General features: G+C 32.7%; 1 long non-coding RNA gene and 1 pseudogene across 2 annotated transcripts; both read left to right on the top strand.

Annotated features, from left to right (window-relative positions):
• The first annotated feature begins 1008 nt into the window (after window positions 1–1008).
• Window positions 1009–1896, top strand: LOC148304595 (heat shock protein 26 pseudogene; annotated as a pseudogene). The gene has a single exon (XR_015838321.1). The product of XR_015838321.1 is annotated as a heat shock protein 26 pseudogene (transcript).
• A 3349-nt stretch (window positions 1897–5245) lies between these two features.
• LOC148304594 (uncharacterized) lies at window positions 5246–8845 on the top strand. The gene is made up of 6 exons (XR_015838333.1): window positions 5246–5330; window positions 5409–5489; window positions 5765–6018; window positions 6755–6844; window positions 6944–7032; window positions 7177–8845. It is a non-coding gene; the product is annotated as an uncharacterized LOC148304594 (long non-coding RNA).
• Window positions 8846–8895: the final 50 nt, after the last annotated feature.

The following is an 8895-nucleotide window of genomic DNA, read 5'->3' as shown; positions in this document are numbered from 1 at the left end:
CAATATCAGAAATTCATTAGGTAGGTACTTATCACGAGTATTTGGGGTGCTTTCGTGGATTATTCCATAGTTTTGCATGAAAACCACTTTTACGAATGGAAAATATATTAAAACATCATATTTTACACATTCCCCTTCTTTATCTTACCTTTATCCGCACCAAATGGTGTATATGCTACCGTATCATACAGTGATCATTACTTACTTAAAGGGATCGAGCTCAATCTTGCACTCATATACCGGTTTAGAATCATATTAAATTAATATTTGAGTGAAAAATCAGTAATATTAATTTTGACCACTAACCCTGGGAATCGAATTCATGATTTTCAGCACGGTGGCTAAATAAGCTAACCATTACACGTCATTTTTTTACACATTACTTGTCATTACAAAGTAGCATTACGCGGTATCAGAACGAATACTTGAGTCCTGACACTGCGATTAGTAAAAAATACACGCATTTAGCAATATGAAATACATCAATTTTCCTTATCTTTTTCCCTCCGTCAAATTATAATGAAATTAATAAAGTGTAATAAATTAATTCATTAAAACGTTAATTTATGATAAATAAAAAAATACATATATTGGAATTGAAAATACAAAGCTAACAATTTTTCTCATTCATAGGAATCAATATCGCGTTGATTCGATGCTGTGCTATAAACTTTAGATTGCCCTTGACTCAAGACATTCGTTCAATACTATAATATTTGCAACACAATAATTTTTCACAATTTATAAATGTTGTGATAGCGTCAAATTCGATTTCTCTATTTAAAGCGGGTTACATAAAAGTATCTTATCTTCATCTTTGCAGTAAAACAAAGGTTACTTGCTTTTCAAAATGAAAAATAGTTATTCAATAACATATGTACCTATGTATTTTAAAGAATGTTTTACGTATTCTATACACTGGTATTTTTTGCTTTCATTTTCCGAATTCAGATTTTTTTCTTCGGTTAATCATAGTCTATGATCTGCACCCCTTCCCCGCTTCAGCATTTCTATTTGTTTTGTCCCCGAACAGCTGTCGTAGGGTGCGGGTATAAAATATAATATTTGGAGTGGCCGCTACAGGCCGCTAGTTTCGCTAGTTTCAAATACTAATTGGCTAGCGTTGGCTAGTTTATTGTGTAACCTGCGTCTGGTTCGCGTTTGTTGCTTTTGAAAAAACTTTTAATTTAATAAAGTTTCGAAATGGCTTTCAATCCTTACTTCGAATCTCATCCTTACGACATAATGGCGCCGTGGGTGCCGGCACCCGTATATTCGAGGCAGTATCATAGGCCGTGGCCTATGTCCCATTCCGTGATTCCTCGGCAAGAATCTAACATCACTTTGGACAAGAACAAGTATCAAGTTATCCTGGACGTTCATCAGTTCGCCCCTCAAGAAATAACCGTGAAGACTGCCGATCGGCATATTATCGTCGAAGGAAAACACGAAGAAAAGGAGGATGAGCATGGATCCGTTTTGAGGCATTTTGTGAGGAAATATCTGCTGCCGGACGGCCATAAATCCGAGGACGTCGTTTCAACTCTGTCATCTGATGGCGTCCTTAGCATCACAGCTCCGAAGAATGATTCGCTTCAAGAAGGGGAAAGAGTCGTTCCTATTTTTGTCACAGGGCCTGTGCATGGCATCATTAAAGATTCTACGGTGAAAACTGCAAACGGCGAAGAGATCAAAATGCAATAATAGAATAAAATTATTTACGTATTCCACTTGGGATTCCATTACATCTGAGACCATTTTATATCATTCCAAATCTATTTTTTATATACCAATATATCAGTACCATTTTTATATAAGCTTTATTGTAAAACCAATTAGACTGATTTTGTAAACAATACTTTTATTTTAATACTGAAATAAATATATATTATTTTATGAGTTTTTTTCCATCGCGAACTACCCATATCATAAAATTACAAATGAGTGGAAGAGAGTAATTTCGACCCATGATATTAAACAGTTACGTGGCAGGGGTAGGCAGAGAGAATAGAACGCCATACCACCCTATCCTTGCAAATATTCTTCGCCTCTTCCACATTCATGCATCTCCTCTATTTCTACTAATAAATTATCTTATTTTAGTTTCGCTGTGCCTCGCCCAAAAAGAGACTAAGGTCCCTATGCTATTTATTGTATTTCATTTGGGATACCGTTATTTTTTCTGTTTCGTTTTTCAATTTCTCATGTATTAAAATATTTGATTTCCAAATTATATATTATATTTATATATTTTTGGAATTGCATGGTGTTGCATTTTGTTGCTTGGTATCCTTTAAAAATAAACTACATATTTTTCAGTACTTAATGATTGCAATAATTTATGGGTTCTTCATTGGGGAGTTGAAATTTTGAATATATATATATATATATATATATATATATATATATATATATATATATATATATATATATATATATATATACAAATATGAATTTTTAAAATAACTTTCTAAAAATTACATCAATAATTGCTCTTATTTTTCTCTTTTTATTTATGTTTGTACATATCGTCAAACCTTCATGACTTGTTTGAACATTCGCCAATTATCATAACAAGCGATAAACTACTGTCAACAATATGTATTATATTGTTTGAGTTCCAATCTCATATACATAATAATATTAATAATAATTTAGCACAATTTGTGTAGCGCCATTTTCGTAAAATAGTATCTCAAGAGCGCTTGAAAGAAAAAATAAAGAATCTCCACTATTCTTTGTTAAAATAATCGACACCGGCTAAATGCAACAGATATCATGTATGTAAATATCGCGTATACTTTTTTTTGGAAATACCTAACGTCTCGCAATCTAGCTTTGGTTTATGCAACACCGCTTGTCATGTTCCTACTTGGGCCTCAACATCGTTAGTTTTTGTAGCGTATTCCTAAGTCATGTGGTGCTACACAAAATTTTGTGCTGTGCACAAGTAATGTTTTTTTACTGTAAATAAATTGAGAATTTAATGCGATAGAAGCATGCAATATTTGTTTTCTAATATTTCTTGAGTTCACCAGTATCACTAGTGATACGGTTTCCCAGTAAATAAAATACTAAAAATAACCGGTCTGATAAAACCCAAATCGATAAACTGTGCCATGTTGGTAAACCACTTTTGGATTATTAAGTAAATACTGATTATTTTTAATGATTGTAAGCTGTAAAATATGTATCTATTGAGTTAAGAAAAGTGGCATATTTGTATACCTTCTGATAAAATTATGTTTTAAGATGTTTATTTTTAATAATAATATAAATACGAACATTGTACTGTACGCAAACTAAAAATTTCACTTGTTATTCAAAAATTGAATGTCCCGCAATGTGCGCCAGTATTGCCATTTACTCTTTACCCTTCAAGGTGCTTGTGTTTCTATTTACTTTTTTTAAAAATATTATTTTTATACATAATATAATACAATATCCCAATAAGTAAAGTCGTTAAAGTTTTGGTTGTAATGTTGAATTCATTAAGAGTTATTTTCTACGTATAATACATCATTACAAATATATACATTTTATTTTATGATTCATGCTATGCTATTTTATATTAGCGGTTATATTTTATATTTTACATTTTATATTAGAGATTATTGTTATAGGAAGTCTCTAGAAATCAAATATCAGTAGATAATGGAATATCAATGCCAGGTAGCCACGAGCCCATAAGTTCGGGTAGCCGTTTTTTAACAGGCAAAGAACATGCTATCCAAATCTTCTTCTTCAAGACGTCACTCGCACAACTTTGCAGTGTTGTATTCTGAATTAGTGAGAGCCGCAACAACATTCACTTCGAATAATCATCATCATCCTCACATTCTGTAAATGGATAAAGTCTTGAACTTTTCATCCGAGAAATCTAGGTTTTTCTGATGCATACGGTATTGCAAAAGCAATAAGTCATAAACAATAACAAATTGCCTAAACAATAAAAAAAAATGGTAGGAAAATGTTAACTATGATTTTGAACGTCACATTTTTTATGTGTATTTATATTTTCATTCATATTGCAACTCCAATCTCCAATGTTATTGGCAGCCTGTGATATCACAGACTAACTATTTTATATAAAGACCGCCAACTACCTCGATTTTTTATGGCTGGAAGTGATATTCGCCAGCGGCCGGAAGTGACGTAAACGGCTAGAAGTACTAAGCTCCCGGCTGGGCGTGACTTCGCCGCGGCTGAATGTCAAATCCACCCGCCGAAATATTTATCATACATTTTTCAGGTTAAATGGTATTTATATTGAAATTTGTTGTATTACATATTTTCAAAATTATAATATTAATATTACAAAGAAGATATTTCACTATCTAAATTTATTTATTTCAGTGTAAACATAAATAGAAGGGTCACGGCTAAAACGCGACATTTATAAAAAGAGTTCAGGCGATTAATAATGGTTACTCAACTCAGCCTTACAATGGTAAATGGTAATGGTAACTTTTTTGAAATTATTATCCCAAACTATGTATAAATATAAGGCTTTTCAGCAAAAACAAAAACGATAGAATTTTCAAATTACTATATTATATTTAAAATTCTAGAAAATACAATATTTTAAAAGGGCGGAAGGAGTGCCCACCACTTTCTGAAGTTATGTTTCTTAACGGGGGTGCCAGCGCCCCTTTGTGGGCGTTTTGGAAGTCTGGCTAGGCGTTTTTAAATTTTTTGCATTTGGGGGGTGCTGCAGAAGTTCAAGGGAGCGTTGTGTTAAGTAAGAAAAACTACACTTTCATACGCAAAATTTAACTTTAACTTTGGCATAATACTCAATATTATGAAGTTCTTCATAGACGGATTTCTATTTTTCTATCGATAATTGTCTATAACCATAGTCTGTCTATATTTATTTGAAATATTTGAACAACTTGTTGGTATCTCGTATTTTTCGTTCCCGTTTTGGTGTTTTTGTTAGTGTATTAGTGTGTCTCGTCATTTTCTGGTCGTTTTTTGAACAATCTGACGTTTACGAGTCGACCCCCCCTGCTGTGATATCTCGCGGCCATCTTTGATTCCTGCGGTAAGAAGGGTATGAAGGGGAAAAAAATAAATTTTTCGATAGACCTTGCGCAGTAGCTATTTACCGAATGACGTATCCGAGGATCTGAATGGGCTAAATTATGACGTCATGCGCAGAACAATACGAGTTTAAAAATACCTTCTATCATTTCAACTGTGGTTTACCCCCTCCCCAACCATCAAAACATATGATTTCGGTAGGTAAACAAAACTTCACCAAGATGGCCGTTTTCCCGTTGGCGTTAGTCTGTGCCGTTGGCTTGCGGACCATTCCATTATCACGGGTATTTTTTTTTGAATCATTTGAAATAAAATGGTTTATACAAATATTATTAGTTTATATCATCTCTGTTTTGTTTCAGGTGTAAGATTTCAACTAGGCATTCTATATCAATCCAAAAGGAATCAATGTTTCACTGCCAAACATATATTGTGCAAGAAACGTAAGTTTAAATTATTTGCTGATGTTTATCATTTCTGCATTATCACTTTCATTATGTTGTGTAACGTTAAACTAATGTTTTTTTAAAATTATTATTTATAGTTTGTATGTAACTCAGAACTTCGTATATTTAATCTTGAATTCAACCGAATTTAGACGGCCATTTTACTACGCACTTGTTTTCTCCGGTTAATTTTAAAATTATTCAAAATATTACATATTTATGTTATTATATTTTAATTGTAATGGTTTTTACAAATTTCTTTTTTATTTCAGGGTGTATGGATAAGATTTCAATCAGGCATTATATAACAAAACGAATCTTCGTTTTTGTTTTTGAGTTTCGAGAATCGAATTTGTTTCGAGAATCCAAATCAAGAATTGATGTTTGAGATATACATTTTCCCTGTGAACGAACGAACAAAGGGATGTTATTTAATATCAGTGCGCTAGATTTAAATTTATCACTAATTGGATCTTTCCTCAACCTGCCTCTGCTAAACGAGTATTCTTTAGCAACGAAATACGACGTAAGTTAATTATCTGTTGATGTTTATTATGCTTATTTTATTAGCTATTTTTTTGTACTATGTTACACGCAACATATATATACAATAACAGATTTAGAAGGGTTTGAATATCCTGATTTCTATAGGACAATACATAACAATGCCGAAGTGGTGAGGAGGATGTTTTACAATGGGTAGTTGCAGTCATCAAGAAGTACTTCTCCTTGTATCATGATTGAAAGTGAAATAGCAGAAAAAGGGAACCTTAGAAGAGAGGATAAAAGCGAAGATAGCAAAGAAGAGACAACACTGCAAAAAATTAAGTTTTCAGTGTTAAGATCGCATCTCGATGATCTAATAACATTTATCAACTACTCGTCAGATAACGAAGTTCTACTATATTGTATGCATTTTCGTAAATTTAGAGGGTTGATTGAAAAAAATTGTTGTTTTTTGAAAGAGTGCAAACAAAACATTTCAAAGCTGGATTACTGAAAGCGTATCGATATCAAACAGCAACATCACTTCACGACGAGTGTTCGAAGACAATTTTTTTTTTTTAGTTTTGCATTGTTTATTTATATCTAAATACAGTGTTCATATTTTGAACAAGAAAAAAATGTTTATTTTAAACCTATTTTCTAACCCATTCTCTCCAATTAGTCCATTTTATCGAGGTTTTATTTCTCATATACATGTATATAGATTCTTGTGGCTCTATTACATACCCAATATTAATTTAATTATATTCTTACAGCTCTCCGTTCCGAGTTATCTAGTGCTAGCGGAGCTCTCTAATTATTATGAGCAGCTAGCAGAGCCTCTTTGTTTACTCTTGAACCCCGGTGTATGTATCTTTTTCTTTTGTGAAATCATTTATTTTACTTCAATAATATTTTAAAATCAATATATTATGTCTTGGTATTAATTAAGTTAAATTTTTCAGCTCTTTATTCCGTGTTACCGAGTACTAGCAGAGCTATCCAATGGAATCAGCAGCTAGCAGACCCTTTTTATTAGCTACTGAACCATGTGGTATGTATCTTCCCATTAATGTAATTATCAAATTTCTTATTCATTCGTTCTCATACACACCTTTTAATATTATACACGTTTCTGTGGAATTCTATGTTAAAATATTTTACTACTTTACATTTGATGCAATATAATTTATTTTAGGAGTACAGCCACCCGTTTTGTCAATTTTATTGGAGAATCGAGAGTTTCTAATCTGACTCCAAGGAATCAAAAGCTGAACATGGGCGATGAAGACGAAGAAGCAACTTCGATATGTTCAAAAGAAATCGACAACATTTGAACAATGGCACATTGCTGCTCGTAGATATTAAGAGGGGAAAGTATTAGTATAATACCTTTCGTTGTTAAATCTGATTCCTTATAGATTTATTTAATGTCAGATCAAACAATCGCATCGCCATAAAAGGTAGATGATATACCTGAAAAGATAAAGCTCTTGCTATCGCTTTATATACAGAAGGACCTAAGGGCTACAGGTTACTGGCTAAACTCTGCTTTGCCTTCTCCAGTAACCATTGAAAAATAACTATACTTAATTAGGCTGAAACCCGGCATTAATGACATATTATTTACCAATTTAAAAACAAAAGAATATAAAATTATATATTATTATTATGATATATCATAATAATGATAGATCAGTAAAAACTTGTACATAATTGTTATATTTTATGAAATGAGTCCTCATGTAAATTTCAATTTACGAAATGGATTTATCGAATTGCAATGTTTTTCGATCACACATTAACTATTAGGATAAAAGGGCTTTACACACCTTACAAGCAACCTCAATAATTTTCTTTTTTTGAAAGTGGTGCTAAACATGCAGATCTGAAGGGTATTGTTCTAACAACAAAGAAATTTATTTTATTTGGCCTTAAGCCTATAGCTATTGTGTGATCAGGGTACCACTGTGTTATTCTAAAATTGTTCAAATGAGGCCGATCTTATTTATTTATATCTAAAAGTACATTTCTATAATATATAGGTCCAAGAAAACTCTTCAGTATTCCTGGTGACTTTACAATTCGATATATGTATTTAACAATATTTCTTTATCGATATGAAACATAAATACAATATTTGGTAATGCCTTAAGCACTTTCGTTTAAAGTAATGCACATTAGTTGTAAACAAGAAGGCTTTTTGGGACCTAGTTTGAGCATTTGAGCACTACACTGAATTTTACTGTCCGGCAGTCAGGTTAGCATGAAAAAACGGATGATTGGCTTGTGCACTTGTCCGTCTTTCTCCGGATCGGTGCGCTCGATCGGTGCACGATCATGGTTAGCATGAACTCGATCACTAAAGCTAAACCGTTGAAATCATTTTTATTTGCAATAACCGGACTGCCAAACAGTAAAATTCCGTGTAGTGCACAAGCACCCTTGGGGCGTTTGTCCACTACACGGCATTTTACCGTCCGGCACGTCAGTTAGCGTTTTTAAACGACGATTGGCTTGGATTGGCTTGTGCTTTACTCCATCTTTCTTCGGATCGGAGCTCTTGATAGGTGCGTGAACACGTTGCGCGTAAATTCGATCACGCTACACTGTCGTAGTCGCTTTCACTTTTCAAAACCTGACTGCCGGAGGGTAAAATTCTGGGTAGTGGACAAGTGCCCTTTGTGTGTGTAATTTTAAGTACAATAATAATTTTATATATTCCTGTAATATTGTAATTTTCTTTGATTTGATCCAGAAGGTTATAGGTTTAAGAGAACTAAGAGTTCTAACAACTCGAGTATGTAATTGGTTCACCTTCCGGTTCAGTCAAAGTATGGATATAATAAACCTTTTTACCAGCTAAATGATTTTTTCATTTTTCAATTTCATTGAATAATGTCAAAATCAATATAGC

This window comes from Brachycentrus maculatus, unplaced genomic scaffold (genome assembly GCF_059751285.1).
Source record: "Brachycentrus maculatus isolate JH-2025_06_01 unplaced genomic scaffold, ASM5975128v1 h1tg000311l, whole genome shotgun sequence".
Taxonomy (NCBI): domain Eukaryota; kingdom Metazoa; phylum Arthropoda; class Insecta; order Trichoptera; family Brachycentridae; genus Brachycentrus; species Brachycentrus maculatus.
This window is presented reverse-complemented; position numbering and strand designations above follow the sequence as displayed.